This window comes from Rhineura floridana, chromosome 2 (genome assembly GCF_030035675.1).
Source record: "Rhineura floridana isolate rRhiFlo1 chromosome 2, rRhiFlo1.hap2, whole genome shotgun sequence".
NCBI classification, from domain to species: domain Eukaryota; kingdom Metazoa; phylum Chordata; class Lepidosauria; order Squamata; family Rhineuridae; genus Rhineura; species Rhineura floridana.
In genome coordinates this window covers 114,334,959-114,354,706 of record NC_084481.1, presented here as the reverse complement: position 1 = coordinate 114,354,706, position 19,748 = coordinate 114,334,959, and the positions used below count along the sequence as shown (strand labels likewise).

Genomic DNA, 19,748 nt, shown 5'->3' with positions numbered 1-19,748 from the left:
GGCTTGGCAAAGGAAAAGAAAGGCTATGTATACTTCAGGGAAGGGATTAATGAAGTAAAGATGTAATCCTAACCCCACTTACCTGGAAGTAAGCCCCAATGAATTCAGTGGGACTTGCTTCTGAGAAGACATGGCTAGGCTTGGAGCCAAGTTTTCCTTTTAGGAAAATAAGAAAATGCCTCAGTAAACAGTTCATTACCAAAGGAAAGGAGGTGGATTACTCTATGCACCATCTACTATCTCAATAGCATGCAGGATCAAGCCATTAGACCTCATTTAAAACATTTATTGAAGACTGCAGCATGCAAGATGCATGACAGCTACTGGCAAATGCCTTTGGTTTTCCAAGGCTTGGTTAACGAACCAAGGTACTTCCAATTACACCAATCCTGCCATGTAGCTCATGCAAAATACTTCAGCATACATCTTTAAGGGGTACACGGCTGCATCGATCACTGCTCCCACATTAAGATCATTATTATTTATTTATTATTTATTGAATTTATTAGTTGTGCATCTGGCTGGCTGTCCAGCCACTCTGGGCAACGTACAAAATAGGCATACAATACCTAGACATTAAAAATCTAGAAACAATGAAGATAAAATCTAGCCCACCCCAAAAGCCTGCCTGAAGAGCCAGGTCTTCAAGGCCCGGCAGAAACTCATCATGGAAGGGGCATGGCGGAGATCATTTGGGAGGGAGTTCCACAGGGTGGGGGCCACAACTGAAGAAGCCCTCTCTCTAGTCTTCACCAGTTTGGCTGTTTTGACTGATGGGATGGAGAGAAGGTCTTTTGAGGCTGATCTTGTTGGGCAGCATAGCTGATGATGCTGGAGGCGCTCCTTTAGATAGATTGGGCCGAAACCGTATAGGGATTTAAAGGTCAAAACCAGCACCTTGAATTGGGCCCGGTAAGCAACATTAGGTTCATTTCATTAAAAAATGCATTGGTTTTAAAATTTCTTTGATTTCTAAACATGCAAAACCATACATAGCTTCAATTTTTAAATACTACAGAATTGGAAGGTAGCTAATTTGGAGCTGGTTTCTCCAAGTGCAGTGTTTTCAAGAAAGTAGAGCATTTTGTACTTACAGCTACTGAACTTTAGAATCCCCTTTTGTTGTTAATAAGAAATGGCACCTGAAGCAAACAGGAGGTGGGCACCCGATGCTCAGCTGCCAGGCACAAATAAAAATTAGTGTCCTTTATTCAACTTAAAGCCTGCTTTATTAACAAGTGTTCAAAGTTAGCTTACAAATCAGACTTTTTTCCCCTTACAACAACCCTGCCCAGTAGGCTAATCAAATGGATAATCTAATGGATAACTAAGGTCACAAATATAATAATAATAATAACAAAGAGATCTGAACAAGGGAAGGAGGGGAAGGGGAAAGAGATGACAACTCAGCAGGGATTTGAACTTGTTTTTTCATATCCAAACCCAGTATTCTTAAAAGAGTCCTGCCATTTGATGTCTTGCCATTGCCACTTGACAAGTAAAAATGTATTACCTTCTCTCTTCTTAAAACCAGTGTAACTTGAAAGCAAACCTGAGCTTAGACCAATGCCAAAATGTTGGCACGATTAATAATAAAGGCAGGACAAGAGAGTGCTATGCTCTGAAACAGTGAGATCAAATGTTTGAAACTGGCACCAATCTTATGCAAACTATGGCCTCCACCAGGACACAAAAGCCTCTCTACCCCTATTCAGACATTACCATTGAACACTGAAGAAACATGCAAGGGGGACAGTGGCAATGAGCACACTACCTCCACCCCTTCACCATCTTTTCTGTTGCCCGTCCAACTTGTAATCTTTTGTACACCGCCCAGAGAGCTATTCGCTATGGGCGGTTTAAAAATGAAATAAAATAAATAAATAAATAAATAAATAGATGGCAACAGTCTGAAAACTTTCCTCATAGGAGAGCTGCTCCAGCTCCTTGATCATTCAGTTGCTCTGTGTTCAATATTTTCCAGCTCCACAATATCAGTTTTTTGATGAAGCAGCCAGAACTGTACATAGTTTTCCAATATGGTCATGCTATAGCTTTGTATAATCTCCTTAGCACTATGATGAATACAACCCCAAGTGTAGGATTGTTGCTCCTCTGACCAGCTGTTCTAGTGCACATCCATTTAGAATATCTATAAAATACATATCCCTAGTCTATATGAGGGTAATTGAAGCCACCCATTACAATAACACTTCCTCCTTTGAATGTCATTCTCAAGATCAACCTGGGCATTTTGGTAAGGGAACGATAGTACTATACTATTCTTTGGACCTGGTCTCACCCCCAAAAATGATTCTGTGGAGGAATCTGTCCTCTTTTGGATTTGCAGCTTGTTGGACTCTGTCCTAACTGACATGCAGAGTGACATCACCTCCAGGACACCATTCCCTGTCCTTTCTATAGAGTTTGTATCCAGAGATAATTGTGTTCCAGTGGTTCATTCCATTCTACCAGGTTGCTTCTATGCTCACTGTATCTATGCTCTCCTCCAAGACCAAGCACTCCAGCTCATCATCTTGGCTCACAGGTCTCTACCAACAGCATATAAACACTAATTTATGGTGTCTCTGTCCAAATGTTTTTGGCACATTTGTTTTACTCTACAGTGCTTTGGCTTCTTTGAATTATTATCATGCTTCCCTACACTTTCAATGCGTAGTTTTACCTCTCTCCCTTTTCAATGATCACGTAATGGGCCAGCCTATATATTGGTTTAAAATATGCATAAAATATTGCTGAAATAGCTTCCATTTGCTTATATTTGCTTAGCTTATAGATGCATAAGTTGCGAAGAGTAAAAAAAAATCATTTAGAAAACAGGATTCTTGCCCTCCCTTCTGAATACAGCAGTGTTTTGTTGTGAGGCAAAGTACAAAGTGATAAGGAAGTCTAGGCAGTCAGCCAGCACTCTGACTGTATCAACAAGGAAGCCCCTTATATGGTGAACTTAAGTGAACTAGTTGTTAATATGAATCACACTAGGCATGTCCAGGTAACAACCTGAGGAAGTGGCAGGGAAAGGTGCAACAAAAAAGTTGTAGCTGACAAGGCCAGGAAGACACTCCCTTTTCTTTGAAGCTAAGTTTTTACAGTACTCATTACCCTCCACTCCGGCTGGAGTGAGGGTCAGAGAGAATGCAGGAGAACCATCCATCTATTCCATCCATGACATCTGATGGAATTATTATGACATGCATTTCTATGTACTTTGTAACTTGGGCTCTGTAACAGTACTTAAGAGTTTAATTCAGTCTTTCATCTACTGTAACCTATTTTAACTAAGATGTGCTTTAAAATCTTATATTTTGATGTTAAATTAATATCCAGCAACTTCTTTCTTGCTGATATGTATTCCTATTTTCTGTTTATGCAATGTTAGCTAAGGTCACCTAGAATGCATTTTACTAGTTGTAGCTATTGGAGGTCGCTGATTCATAGGGTCGCCATAAGTTGTAATCAACTTGAAGGCACATAACACACAGTGTGCAAGATATGAATAAATAGCATATATTATAAATATTATTCTGCTGTCTGAAGTCTGACTCTCAAATAGAAAATTTCTGGTATATCCCAAGACTCAAGAATCCTTGAGTGGAGTTTCCTCTATCATCTGCCTCTGTTTGACGATTGCTGTTGATAAACTGTGAGCTTAGGTGAACTAACATTCAATATACAAGGACTCTGGGTAGATATAAGTAAAGGGAGAAAGCAAGAACCCTTGATCCTGTACATTCACAAGAAGAGGGCCAGCCTTGCCAGTATCAAGATGGCACCCAAGATGGGGCTAGATGGGACAGCAGCAATAGCGCCCTGAAGAGGAAATTTGATCAACTGTAGCAAATCACATTTTCTAAAAATTGGTCTAATACATTGACAGAACTTTAGAACCGACAGAAAAACTTGAGTAACCTCAACCAGAGAGTGTTGGGAAGCAGAGAGAGTAGATATAGATACCCCTGTACCTCAAGGCGCAACAAGTCTCAAGAAGACACACTTTAATCATGGCCCAGCTGATTGCTGAGAAAGCTTTTTTTTGAGGAGTGAGTGAAAGAGAACCTATAGATGGAGAATTCAAAGTCTTTGAGATGACAAATGGTGATTGATTGACAGGATATCGATAAACTACCATAACATATGTGGCAGATGCAGATGAAGCACTGGGATGGATGGATGCCCATGAGCATGAATTTGTGACAGCAGATGTGCATATTAGAGCCTAAGAGGCAAGAGTGGCAGCTTGGTTAGGAGCCACACCAGAGTGTCCGCCTGGAGTAACAAAGTATGGGCCAGTGGCTGTAAGAGCAACAGATCCCTGGGTTGATGAGGGTAGACACTACATCCCATTGACACTGGAAGAACTGCCAGAAGCAGCCAACAGAAATTATTTGGCACAAGATTATGTGATCCTGAGAAGATGACCTAACATTCTCCTACAAGGTAGACTACCACAAAAGCTTCACAGAGACACAGACATCTCATAACCACAGAAAGAATCAGGTCCTCTGAGGAGGTCTGATGAAAGACCTGAAGAACATTTTCAAGAGCATTATCAATTGAGAGCAAAGGTGAGAACGCCACCATGTTACAGTGGAGATGAAAATCCTGATTTTCGTTAGCAAAGAGCTGCGTGGGAAGGAAGAGGCCAAGTAGTAAGTGCCGCTACCTCCCAAAGAGAAAGAGGAAAAGGATGCTGCTCAGTCATCACTCCACCAACCACAGCTGAACTATGTCTACCAACCAAAACTACAGAAGCAAACGCTGTGTATAGCATACAAACAACATGCCCAGATGAAGAAGGTAAAGAAGAAATTGCAGAATACCTCAGGGATGAACAGTTAACCTGAAGGAAGTCTGAGGACTGACCCAGCAAGACACCAAGTCCCACTACCATGTTCTACATGGTCCCTCCGAGATGAATAATTCTGAATTGAATGAAGAGGCACAAGGATGACCAACCACAAGTAACAAGTGTCTGAGGACAACTAAACAGCAATTGAAATCTGCTATATCAATTAAGCCATGATTTAAAGTAGTATAATTTTCCAGGGTATAAACAAACCATATCAGAAGCACCAGTACCCTAGCTCAGCTAGAGTCAAAAGCCTAAAGAAATATAAGAGCCATAGAGAATCCTGCAGCACCAGTAAAGGTGAGTAGATCCCTGTGTTATGAAGATATTAACATAAGTGTTAATATATTTTAATTGGTTGTGTAACAGTTTTCCCATATGATAACATCCACTACCTTTGGGTGTATAGGATTGTAACCCACTTGGTGCCTAGTGGCTGTCAACAAGTTTTCTCACCTATCTCATTGAGCTTGCAAATCCTGATCCTCTGTGGTGTAGTTAAGGGGTTCAGCTTGCCGTCATATCCTTAAAGTGCACAAGTTTGGAAGCATAAAAGATATTTGCAGTAAATGTACATGTATTTGTTGATGTATGTGTTCAGAGGTGAATACCAATTGTAACAGGTTGTAGTAATCTTTTATCTTGATAACATACAGAGCAGAGCCAGCTCTAGAAACACGTCACAGAATACAAATCAAAAAAGAAGACCCTCTGAGAGAGAAACAGTCTTCTTCATAAGTTTCAGTACTGCAAAGAATTAAGATGGCAACAAACCCAGTGTCAAATGGAGACTTAATAATCTGGCTCCATTATGGCCAAAAGGACTTAGTGACCATGAAGCAGAGGGCTTATATAAGAATATACTCTGATCCAATTCAGGACTCTAACTGGAACCTTAAATTTACATGCAAGGCATGTGGCCCTGAACTGAGGACTCAATATTTGTGGAAATGGGATGCAGATGGCTTATGCCCCTGAAGAGAGTGAAATTATACTCATCTCTATATAGTCACTGGAAGAAAGCCTATCCTGAAGAATTGCTCTAGAAAGGAAAAATTGCCAAGCAAGATTTTTACCTCCCAAGTCCATTTGGAAGTTCACCAGGACTATCCGATACGACGACAGAAACCCCAGATTCAGATTCAGAATCTGAGTACAGCAGATCACAGCTGTTATCAGTGACAGGAGCCTGGTCATAATTAGCGATTTGAAGAGCATAATAAGGCTACAGTGATGCATGTTTTTCTCTTATACTAGTAGTAAAAGCTATTATAGTGATTGCTTTATAGGCTGGGCCACATATACATGTATATGTAAAGTATTATCAAGGTTTCCCTTGTCAACTTGAATGTATAGACATGTGAAAATGATTCAATATTAAAATGTAAGTAGGCAAGGTATATCAAGAAGGTGCTTTACAAAGCAGTGTCTCTGAAGAAGAATCAGCAACCCCCACGACAGATGGATGAAGACACCAGGCATTCATGGCCTGTGTATTATGTTCAGCCCACCACAAGAAGTGATGGTGTTATTGCGATTGATTACAATCAACGATTATATACATTCCAATGTTATAGTTCAGCAATTCAGCAAGACGGGGGTGTAATGGGCCAGCCCATTTATTAGTTTAAAATATGTACAAAATATTGCTGAAATAGCTTCCATTTTATATTTGCTTAGCTTATAGCTTATTGATGCAAAGAGTAAAAAAATATTTCTTTAAAAAATGGGCTTCTTGCCCTCCCTTCTGAATACAGCAATGTTTTGTTGTGAGGCAAAGTACAAAGTGATAAGGAAGTCAAGGCAGTCAGCCAACATTCTGGCTGTATCAACAAGGAAGCCCCTTATATGGTGAAGTTAAGCCAACTAGTTGTTGATATAAATCACAGTAGGCGTGAACGGCTAACAACCTGAGGAAGTGGCAGGGAAAGGCGCAACAAAAAAAGTGTAGCTGATAGGAAGACGACCCCTTTTCTTTGATAAAAAAGTGTATAAAAACTTTTATTTATTTACAGCACCCATTACCCTCCACTCTGCTAGAGTGAAGGTCGAAGAAAATGCAGGAGAACCATCCATCTATTCCATCTCTAACATGTGTGATGTATTATGACATGCATTTCCATGTACTTTGCAACTTTGGCTCTGTAATAGGACTTTAACAGGACTCTGTAACAGCTTAACTCAGTCTTTTGTCTACTGTAACCTATTTTAACTAAGATGTGCCTTCAAAGTCTTATACTTTGATGTTAAATGGATATCCAGCAACTTCTTTCTTGCTTTTATGTATTCTTGTTTTCTCTTTCTGTAATGTTGGCTAAGGCCACCTAGAATGCATTTTATTAGTTGCAGTGTGAAATATATGAATAAATAGCATATATTATAAAGATCATTCTGCAGTCTGAAGTCTGACTCCCAAATAGAAAATTTCTGGTACATCCCAAGAGTCAAGAATCCTTGAGTGGGGCTCCTCTATCATCCATCTCTGTTTGACTGCTGCTGATAAACTGTATGCTTAGGTGAACTAACTAACATAAAATGACTCTGGGTAGATATGAGTGAAGGGAGAAAGCAAAAACTCTCGACCCTGTGCATTCACAAGAATGTGAATTCACTGGCCTTGCCAGTATCAATCAAACATTTTCACCCACATTCCTGGGGTAAGATTTGCCCCAAACTAGATGCTCCTCTGCTTCTATCAGCTTTCCCCCCAACAATAAGTTTAAAAGCTGCTCTGCCACCTTTCTGGTTTTAAGCACTAACAGCTTGGTTCAAGTTGAACCTATCCCTTTTGTACAGGCCCAGCTTGTCCCAAAACATTTATCTGTGTCTTAACAAATCCAAGCCTTTCTTCCTGACATCCACACAGTGAGATTACACAGCTGTGCCTGTCTTGCTGGTCCTGTGCATAGAACAGATAGCATTTCAGAGAAAAGAACCTTGAAGATCCTGGCTTTTACCCTCATACCTAGCAAACCTACATTTCACTTCAGGACCGCACACCTATATTTCCCCACATCCTTGATGCCAATGTGCACCACGACCACTGACTCCTCCCCAGCACTATCTGCCAGGCTGTCTAGACAACATATGACATCCACAACTTTCATGTCAGGGAGGCGAGTCGCCATGTGGTCTGCACGCCCATCACAAACCCATATCTTGACTGTATATTCCTAATAATTGAATCACCCACTACCAGGATCCCTCCATCCCCTTACCTGTACAAATATCCTCGGCATGAAAGAATAATGGCTTGTCTCCCAAGGAATGGATTCCCAAGTATATTTCTAAGAGATTGTTCCCCTCTTCCCTATACTCTCTTTCCCTAAGACCATGACAGCAGGGATGCTATCATCCTAGGGATGGGGACACAGCTATCACATCCCTGCAGACCTCATCCATCAACTTCTCTGCCTCTCTCAGCTATTCCTGGTCATCTATCTTGGCCTCAAGTGAACAAACGCATTCCCTGAGGGCCAGGAGCTCAGTGCATCAGGCACACACCCACAACTTTCCAGCTGGCAAATAGCCATATATTTGACATTCTGCACAATACGGTGTATAGCCCCCACACCCCTGCTGGCTTTCTAGCTGCTTACCTGTTGTTTATTCAGTTACATTTTCTTGGGAGATTGGGATTTGCTATATCAAAGAAGGCGCAGAGTAGTCTGCCCTGGCCTCCTTGCCCTGCTACTCAGTCCTCTTGGCTCCTTAACTCACTTGTTACCTTGGGTTGATTCTTTGTCACTAGGGGTGAGACACTTTGTCAGTTGGGGCTCCCTTCTTGCTTGTGGAGTACATTCCCTCACCAAGTTGTTCTAAATTTATAGCCCTGGCTACCTTTTTCCAGTTGTTGATGCAGCCAATTAGATCAGATTGCCATGCTAGATTTATATCTCTACAGCAGCCCATAGCATAGCAGTTGCAGGCCCCAGTGCTTTCCAGAAGCCACAGCATCCAACCACCTGAAGGCTGATCCAACTCAGACTCTTCTGTGCAATGCCCAGTAACAGCCAAGCTGCAGCTTTTCTACAGTTCACCATGCCCAAAGCACTCACCATAAACCTCAAATAAACAGGGAATTGTGCCCTTTGTGATGACATGTCTGAATTCTTGTTCTCCTCTGCAAGACCTTGTGAACTCTGCTAAAAAAGTCATTTGATTTCTAAATCTGCAGGGTGTGTGGCTTCTGTGCCCAATGGAAAAAAACAAGTCCAACACTTGTACCAACACAACTGCCTACTGACTCTTAAAATGATTGAATTTTCTCTTAACAAGCTCTCCAGTTTGTATAGGTAGGAGACCTTATTGTTTTAAACAGGACAATGGCATTCAGAGAAAACCATTGATTAAATGTAGGAAGAACGCTGGACTAAAGCTTGAAGGTCACACTGTGTTTATGTTTCTGAAACAAACATGTGTGGATAATGTATTTAACCTAGTTAATTGTTTTCCTCCTCTGTAGCACTGCGGCATTTCTTTGTATTTAAAAAGAAAAGCAGGGGGTGGGGTGGGGGAGAGCAATTCTATTTTAAAATGAAAATAGCTTTGGTCTTTGAAAAAGCAGTATATGTCAATAAGCACAAATCTATAGCAACACTTATCTTATTCCGACTACTCCTAATTCTAATCAAGCATCGCTTCTCCACTGTTGTACAGCCATAGGCTGTTTGTCCACCTCTTTTCTAAGCATTTCTTAAATGTGGATAGATCAGCACCACAATCCAAGGACACAGATGTACAGATGTAAACAGGACTGTGTATCACTTCCTGGAAAATGAAGTATATCCAAGCAAGGATGCAGTCCACGTGCACTATGCTATTTTGAATGGGATTCCAATGTGAATTTTGAATGGGATTCCAATGTGAAATCAAATGTATGTACCCATCTATTTTCTTTCAAAACTAGTCCCATGTTAATACTTTGTTTACAAATGTCACAAGCTGGGTAGGGGCTTACATTTCTTCCAAGCTGATAAAATTTTACTTTTTCGGTGGGAGAGATTTAAAAAGATGCATGTGCATTTATATCAGTGATTTCATTACTCATATCACTGTATTTTATTCTGCACACTACTGTGTTTATATTATATTCACTAATAGGCAAAAACCTTGCAGTTTAAGAACGTACCTATAGCCCACAGATCTTTCTATCAAACTTTAAAAAGCAGGGAAATTGGGCAGCTATAGTGAATGCACCAGGGGAGCAGGAGACCTGGCCTCCTCTCTGAGATATTGGACTGCCCTACAAAGTTGTCAAAATACAAACATAATTTGGGTTGGTCTTTCACAGTCCAATCCACTTCCTGTGTAGCTTGGAAGAATTTGATAACATGTACCTCTGAGCATATGGTGAGTGGTGGCAATGCCTGCCATCTCCAAAGAAGGAGAATTACATTTTTGTATGTTTGTTGGTGTTCTTCTTACTTTGCTTCATTCCTGTGTTACTATTGTTTCTACAGAGAATCTAATCTAGAAAATTATATTTCTCTCATTATTCATCCTAGAAACCTGTGTCAAATTTATTTTTATTAATTTCAAAGCCTTTTTATTGGTCAATGTCATATGATGGTGAAGACAGCCTTTTGTGTTTCAAATTGGAGGTTATGTTCTATTTCTATTTTGGGTGCATTAACAGTTGAATCTGAAACTGCAGTTTGTTGTAAAATCAGACTGATTACAATATGTTGCTACTTCAGGAGTGACTCTAGCTGTTGGAAAAAACAAACTTAGCCTGCCCAAGATGCATGTTTTCAGCCTGCTATGTTTAAATCACTTCATTTAAGGCAAGGTAAGCACTGTCAATTAAAAACATAGAGCACACCTAGAATTTTGCTAGAATATATTTCACCTTCCATTGTTTTATCTTGTGCAAACTGAGACACTCCTGATGTCCACTGGAGACTATTTGGCAGAATAGTCAGTGCCATTATTCCACAATAATTTTTGGAGTTTTTTAGTGTAAATTTGGCAAAGTTGCTGTACTTCACATATTCACAGAAACAGAAACAAAAGAAAATGATTTCCTATAGGAAATTGCAAAGTAAATCAGACATATTTAAAGTGAGTATCTGAACTATGTCAACTGTCAACTGTCAAATGTTGCTTCCTCCCTGCTAAAACAAGATCAGCACAGCAAATATATTGTTTCTGTTCTCTGGGCTGATTGCAGGTGTTGTCACCACTCACCATATGCTCAGAGGCACGTTACCAAATTCTTCCAAGCTACACAGCAAGTGGATTGGACTGTGAAAGACCAACCCAAATTGAACCCTTTTGGACTTTTTTCTGACAGAGTTCTCATAATCTGTTGAAATTCATTAAAAATCACCCATGTTCACAGAGGACCTGTAATCCTAATACTGATTGTGCCCCATACTCTGACCTTCATCTTCTGTAGTTTAAAAGGTTAAAAAATGCCTGGCTGATTTTTAATTAATTTAAGAAATTTTGGTTGGAAGCCAATGATAAGGGTGGGCATGCTCAATAAGGACCAACTGTCAGTGTTCTAAATGCCTCACAGCTGCTGGGCTTGGCTAATAAGAGGGCCACACCCACACCAGACTTTGATTTCACATGAGACAGTCATGGCTTCCCTCAGAGAATCCTGGGAAGTGTAGTTTGTGAACGGTGCTGAGAGGAGACTCCTATTCCATTGACAGAGCTCCAGTGGCCAGACTGCTTTAACAGTCAGCCACTCTGATTGAAGGTCTGTGAGGGGAACAGGGCGTCTCCTAGCAACTCTTAGCACCCTTCACTAACTACACTTCCCAGGATTCTTTGAGAGAAGCCATGACTGTCCAAAGTGAAATAAAGGCCTGGTGTGGATGTGGCCAGGACAGCTTTGGTTTAAATTTGGGTGGGAGGCTACATGTGCCTGCTGTACAATAAAAAGGTGAGGGAAACGCTGAAAAGCATACTCTTCACAATGTTTTCCTTTTGGAAAGGAAAGGATTTTCTCCTTTGCCCAGTGCCCACCCACCCAATCTCCTCCCCTTCCGCTCCCCCAGGTCAGTGTTGGACTAGGATCTGGGAGACACCTGCTCTCAGCCCAAATAATAGAAAGAAGACATGTGCTGTGCTGATCTTGTTTTAGCAGGGAGGAAGTCACGTTAAATATGTCTGATTTACTTTGCAATTTTAGTGAAGTTTTCTATAGGAAATCATTTTCTTTTGTTTCTATTTGTGAATATGTGAAGTACAGCAACACCTTTGAAAAATTTACACTAAAAAAACTCCAAACGTAATTGTGGAATGATGGCACTGACTTCTGCAGAATAGTCTCCAGTGGACATCAGGAGTGTCTCAATTTGCACAAGATAAAACGGTGGGAGGTGAAATATATTCCAGCAAAATTCTAGGTGTGCTCTGTTTTTGACCGTGCCCACCTTGCCTTAAATGAAGTGGTTTAAACATAGCAGGCTGAAAACATGCATCCTCTTTTTTCCAACAGCCAGAGTCATTGACTGAGATAAGGTCTCTACTTAAAGGGCTTGTTGAAAGAGAAAGGTCTTCCAAAAGCAAGAAACATACTATCATATGTAGTGGTTGTGTCAATGAGTTCAGTCATTCTGGAAATTGGTTTTTTATGAGATTCAATGAATTATGTCTGGACCAGTGGACAGGACTCCACAGGTGGCACTCCTCAACTCCTTTGCAGATACCAACATGAATAGTATGGAAAAGCCATTGATTGGACACCTATTAATGGCAACTCACTTAACTATAGCAAGATACTGAAAAGTCCTAGGAGGTGCCACAATCCAATACTGGTATCACAAGTTGTAGTTGATCGCCTTCATGGAAAAGTTGACATACAAACTAAGCATAGCATGTGGCACTCTTAAGACAGATAAGTTTATTTCAGTATGGTTTCCATTTATCCAATATATTATTAAAAAAACCATAACCATGACCCACCTCCTCATTATGCTAATATATGGAATGACTAATATTGTTTATATCTGGCCTCATTGCTGTTATTTAATGATGTAAATATCTCGTATGGATCTGCGCAATCATTATTGGTTCATTTTACTTCCCTTATTCTCTTGTTTATCTTTTTCTCAAACCACCTTGGTGGGGAGAGGGTCAGTTGCTGGTTTTCCCCTCTTTTCTTTACCGTTGCTTTTAAGTAATACTATTAATGTTGAAAAAAATATATATCTGTCAGAAAGTATGACATTTAATCTAGGTGTTTGATTATTTCATATTTGTTTTGGAAATCAATAAAAATCTTTTATTAAAAAAAAGAGAGGAAGGTCTTCAGGCGGCACCAGGAAGGTAACAGAGATGGTGCCTGTCTAATATTTAAGGGGAAGGAATTCCAAAAGGTCAGTGACGCAGCACTAAAGGTCTGCTTCCTATGTTGTACAGAATGGACTTCCTGTTTGAAATCCATGTTGGACAAGGTTAAATATCCTACTCATTTGTGTGTGATTTACCAACCCATATGGTTACACTGAACCCAATTTGCATGGTGATCTTTCCCCAATGCAACCCCACTAGAAAGCATTGTTCTCCCCCACTTTCCCTCTCAGGTGGAACTATCTACATGTAAAACTGGCAGTTATCCATAAGCATAGGCAAATAAAACTACTATTTTAATCTTGAAACTACCCAGGTCCTGAGCAATTACTGGAAAACAGTTATCCATACTTTTAAAATGTCTAGCTAAGTTCATTGGAATTGTTGCTGAGCAAGTATCCTTCATGAATATTATTTATAACCTGATCCACAAAGTTTATTATCCTTCATGAATATTATTTGTAATCTGATCCACAAAGTGGTCAGGAAATCCTAGCCAAATGTGGACAACCTTCGGACCTCCATATGTTGCTGAACTACAATTGCCAACACCCCTAGTCATCAGCCATGCTTGCTGGGCTGATGGGGATAGTATATGGAGCATATGGAGGGCCAAAGGTTTCCCACTCCTGTCCTAGGCTTCTGCATAGTAAGCAACTGAAGTTACATGGAAGCTTTCCATCTGTCTTTAAATTAAAATGCAATGCATCTTCCATTTTGTGTCAGTTTTTAGCAGAGTGCAAAATCTAGACATAAATGTTTAGATCAAAGACTTTCTCCATCTATTCAGTATTTATGAATAGAGAAGGGCCGTCAACAAAGATGTCATTCTTATGAGAGCAGATGCACTTATTCTTTTTACCTGACCAACCAGTTCTCTAGAGAAAAAATTATTTTCCTCACAAGACATTTTCCAATAACAGTAATTACTTTCTTAATTTTTCAAAAAAGCTTACAGGAAATTCTCAAACAGAGAAACATTAAGGCTACAGATTTTCAATGGCCTAACAATGGTTTGGTATAATAGCAACATTTACAGATCTCTAGACTTGTCCCACCAAAGGCTGATTTATGGAAAACATGTTCTGCTGGGACAGGAAGGGAAATACAGCAGATTTCAAGCTAAACAGAAGCCAGTAGATTGCAAAGCAAAAATAATGTTTCCACACAAAGAGATGGATAAAAAAATGTACTCCCAATAACTTGAAAACACTTTATATATGCTAAGAATTTTCCATGAGATACTGATTGAGTCCACAATGCTGGACTTTCAATACATGGGAATAAGAATGATTGACACTTCACAGTAACAGAGCCAGTGTGATTTGGAGCAAGCTCAGTATCAACACACACAGTTAACCGACCACAAATAAAAACTATAATTCATTACTTATTTGTTGGAATAGTATTTATGTAACACTTTTAATCAGAAAAGATGACAAAGCAGTTTATAGTGGTTTCCTACAGCAGTTTATTACACTAGTATCACACCTTTCCTACATTGAGCTTAGAGCCATGCATATAGAGTTCCCAAGCACTGGGCAGATTAACTTCCAGAAGCAGGACTGACAGATGGTGATGATTAAATAAGCCTTCAGATCAGTGACCAATTTTATTTTCAAAACCTCAGCTATATTAAAATGGTTTTTTTTAAGTAGTTTTAGATATTCCTCTATGGAAGGGCCTGTTCACACTGCGTAGGGCTCTGGATGACTGACTTGTGATCATATGGGCCAACCTCAAGCTCAGAGGCATGCAGCAGGGAGGGGGGAGACATCCCAGTGGGTGTGGTGATCACATCTTAGAAGTTCCTTTGTCTTCATCGAAATTACATATGTGCTGGGTTCAGTCACACTATCTGTACCTCAGTGTGATCACTATAACCCTGAAGGTATAAGTCCATGCCCGAGCATGAAACAATCATGTGGATGCCTGCTGCAAAACAGCTGATCATTTAATTAAAGAATTATAAACTGAGGATGGATTTACTCCCAGCAGGTTACTGATCCAAGCTGAAGCTCAGCATTGTCAGCAGGTTTTATGAGAATCCGATCTTTCTGCTAAAGAAATGGTCTAGCACTGCATTTCGAGTAAGAGCATGCATGTTCAAATAAGCCATTTTCTCAGAATTTGATATTAAAACAGCAGCTGAGAGTGCACCACTACACTCAAGGGCTGCAATTACTCCCAGATATTTATTTGGCAAATAGTATCAGAGAGGAAGCACTCCTAACTTCAGCTTGTAAGTAGGATGATCAAATTCTGCCTAAGAATTTTTTCACAAGCAAAGCCAGCTGCAGAGCATTACAATTCTAGGTAATTTGTGGATTCCCATTTTAATGCTTCAGGCAAGGGCTATAAATACTTACTGAAGGATCACACCTTCAAAACAGGTGATTGTGGGTCTCCTTGCTACTACTTCAATACACAAGCTAAATCAGCTATTTGATGGATCATTGTCCCCAAGTCACCCACCCAAGACTCTTTCTAGCTATTTCAAAATCCGATCTCTTATTACTCCCATTCACGTCGCCCTCAGGATGACCCCAGCCAGGAAACAGAAATTCAAAGTGGGTCCCTTCTCCCTCATTTCAGCCAATTAAAAGTTCATTCCTGTGTTAGGATCAACAGTTATCTGGACAGACTTTCTCCAAACTGTCCTTTTGCTCTAGTGGTGTACTAAGAGTCCTTACTCAGCTGTGTATGTATATCTCATACTCACAAACTTCCATAATCATCTGCTTTTTAAAAAAGCGTTTCCCTCTATGGACGGAGGTCAGAAATTCCCTGTTGCTAGGAAGATACTGTCCATGGTGCTGAAACTTTGGTGCACCAAACAATCTTCTAGGTGTGAATATGGATACAGAACTCATAATCTAGTGAACTGTTTTACAGCTGCTTCCGGAAAACCTCTGTCAATACTGAGACAGTACATAAAAGCTATATTTTAACTACTGCTTTATTTTAAGTTGCCTTTAAATTTATTCTGCAGTGAATAGTTTTAAACTAACTAATTTCTGCAAGCCCAAAGCTTATATCCAAGAGTTTTAAAATGAGGTATGTCATTAGTGTGGAGATTTGTCTTTTATAGTAATGGCTATTTGTAAAGGTTGGCAAAAATTGTACTAGAACATGGAATAACAAATATTTTTCCAGAGAACTCTCTCTTAAATAAAGACTGTTAAAGATGCTTCCAAAGTACACATTGCAATGTTCTGAGAATATTTCCAGAACATTTTCTCTAGAGCAAAGCAGAAACTTTTTTTAAAAGTTAGAATCCAAGTAATGCACTCACCATCTGACAAGCAGCTCCAATTCTCAGTCACATGGTTAATTCTTCTGATAATTCTTCCTCCAGTACACTTCTGAAAGGAATGCTAATTTCTGAAACAATATCTTGTATTTGCAAGTATTTTATGCTTTAACCTATAGAAAGAAAGAAAGGAAAAGGAAAAAAGGAAGAAAACACTGAATACCACCAGTGGCACTATTTATTTGAACAATTTTCTCAAATTAATGCTAATAATTGCATTAAGTCCATTGTGTAAATGTGCACTTCCAATACCAAATGTTTGATAAAGGGGTACAAAAATCATAAGGATGTACAACTAATGAAGCATATTATAAAGATACTTCAGTGGATATGGGTGAAACTAATGCTGATAACTAAAACTAGAAAATATTGGCCTTCTGACAATGCTGTGATTGGTGGACTGTATCCTTTGACTACTGTTTGGGTTGCAACCTTTTATTTCAAAGGGCCTTAAAGAGGAGAAGTGCTCAGTGGGTGGCATCTAAAATTCTGCTCTTTTACAACAAATGGTCTTTATTTCTGTCTCCCTTTAGAATTTCAACCATATTTCCCTTTGAAAATATTCCTGAAAGAATTATTTTCCAGGTAGAAAACTGTGGGGAGGGTCTGTAGCTGTGGTAGAGAACATTCTTTGCATGAAGATTACAGGTTCAATCGTCAGAATCTCCAGATGGGACTGGGAAGCCACTGCCAGTTTGTGCAGACAATACTGAGTTAGATGGACCAATGGTGTGATTTAAGACCACTTACTATGTTCAGACCTTGTACATGTCCAATAAGCTCCCAAGATCCCTGGAACTGATACCAGACAATTTAGTCAGAGTTCTCTTACAGTGCATTTCCTGGCAATGGGTCTTCAGAAATGTTGTATTTCCTTTCTTCATTTTTTATCAGGGAAGATTACAGTATAGTCCCCTACCAGTGTACTTTCATTTTGCTTTCCACGCATAGTCACTTGGAGTCAAAGATAGTGTGTAGTAATGTCCAATTAAGCAAAGGGAGGATGTTGTCTTTTTAGACATTTGTGGGGAATGAGGCTGGGATTTCAAGTTCTAAAATGAGTTAATGAGGATAGAAAGCAAGACCTAATTAGCTCTGCGGCAGTAGCAGACAACACAAATACAATTTGTGGTTTTAGCCATTAGTTCAGTGCTTTGGCAGAGTTTTGCCTATATATATGAAGTCCAGTCAAATGTCAAAACAGAAAACTGGCTTTGGAAAATTCAGAACTTGGTTTTCCAATTAAAAGCCCATCTTTTTCTACTTCCTCCCCACTGAGATTGGTCCCTGTCCTTTCCTGTCTTTATATTCACTTTCCATCCTGCCAACAGACTTCCACCTGCTATGCACATGCATCACATGATTTCTGTACACAGGAGCCTTATTTGGAATATATGTAGTGGGGGAAGGGGATTGTGTCATGCACATAACACATGGATTCTACTTCATATTTACATGACACACTGACAGCACAACATGCATAGATCTTTGAACAAACAATCTGTGCAACAAAGCATATAACAGCACAATAGATTATCCCTTGTATCCCAGGGGAAAGTTCTACTGTAGAATCAAACAAGTGATTTTTTATGGAAGCTTCTCCTATGCCTAACTATTTCTGCATGCTTTCAATCTAATGCAAACGTTAGAAGCAACTGCCGAAGTCTATAACATAGCCCTAGTTTTGGAAAATGTCCACTGCATATTTATATCAATGAAAGAAAATCAAATACACACGTGCTAGTCCAGCTATTTATCTTCAGAAGCAATCATTCAATTAAAGAGAAGGAGAAATATACAGACCAGTCTCCAACCTTGTTTAAACTAATGTACATAGATATAAGCCAAATGAGCCCTGTGACTTCAGAGAGATTCGACTGGACTAAATCCAAGGCTACCAGCTTAAAGAATGATTATAATAAAAAATGTTTTTCAAGCATGAATGAGCACCATCCCCCTCAAAAAACTGATTTTTTTAAAAAAGCAAGACATTAAAGGACTAAAAGCATTTAGTAAGTACCTACGGCACCCTGTGTTGGCAGCATAGCACATTCCCTGCCTACACTGACAGTGTAGGAGCCCAGTTAGTCATCCAGTGTGCGTAGTTTATTGGCGCCCTGCCCTTGATGTATTCTATACTAAGAAAGAAGATCATTTATTTTATTTTTACTTTTCCTTTGTGTAAAAGTCAGACAGCACTCTTTTCATCATCCTTCACTGTACAAAGGCAGCTGTCATAAAACATGCAAACAGCATGGTAGTTGGGTTGTTAAAATGCAAGTACCCCATTAAAGAATGTGAGCAATCAGCCTCTATACTATACTTTACCGTGCAGGGCTCATTAAAGCTTGTTTCAAACATTGCAAAATTCTCATATACAAGTTACTTCTCTAAGAAATCACACAAATCCTGTGCAGAGATTACGTGTAATTGCTTTATATGCCTATACATCACTTAAACAGGATCTATATCATAATATGTTTCAGTCTATATGTGGGATTTCACCTGAACCAGTAAGTAGAAACCTGAAGTGAACCTCTTAGATTTGCTCCCAATTTACACCACGTCAGAGTTAACCCTCCTGTTACATATCTGGAAAACAATATCTTGCTCCTTTTCTATGCAAATCGTTGGCAGATACTATAAACTTACCAAGCATTCAGTTACTCTGTGTACCACAAGGTTAGGATTTCCAAGCTAAATCATCAGTTATAGCCTTCTCCTAAACCATGCAAGAAAGAAAAAAGCAGAGCATTCTTCTGTCAGTATCAATAAGAAATACATTTTGGAAGTTAAACAGAACTCACATTTAGCTGAATCAAAATGCTTCTGTACAATAATGGGGGGAGGGATGTGGAGACAACAGAAGGGTACTAAAAACAAAAGAAGAGGCCATTTGCAAAATTGCTAGTGCACTAGTAGAAGAATAATCCATGAATGAGAAGTCTACTCTCCTGAGATCTCTTAATTAATCGCATCACATATGCAATCAGATTTTTATGTCTGAGTCAATATTTCCACCATTAAACCTTAATTATGCTTTGGTCAAACAATTAACAGTTCTGAAGACAGCAGCCACAGTCTAGAGAAGACAAGCGTACTTGCCCAAGGGATCCACAAAGCAACTTGGGAGACTTGTCCCTCATTTTTGCAGAAGTGGCGCCTCTTGCTGAACCACAAACCATGGCCTAAAACACATGATCACTCCACTTATACCAAATTACATAGCATAGCATACTGCTTCATGAAAAATAGAGC

The 19,748-nt window shown here is 39.6% G+C and overlaps 1 protein-coding gene across 1 annotated transcript in view; it reads right to left on the bottom strand.

Moving 5' to 3' along the window:
- Nucleotides 1-19,159, bottom strand: part of PTPN5 (protein tyrosine phosphatase non-receptor type 5) — a 103,516-nt gene extending 84,357 nt beyond the window's left edge. Inside the window, exons 1-2 of the mRNA XM_061610190.1 lie at nt 19,143-19,159; nt 16,473-16,603 (exon numbers count right to left, since the gene is read on the bottom strand). The gene's annotated coding sequence lies outside the window, so the exon portion shown is untranslated. The remainder of the gene's footprint in view (nt 1-16,472; nt 16,604-19,142) is intronic.
- Nucleotides 19,160-19,748: the final 589 nt, after the last annotated feature.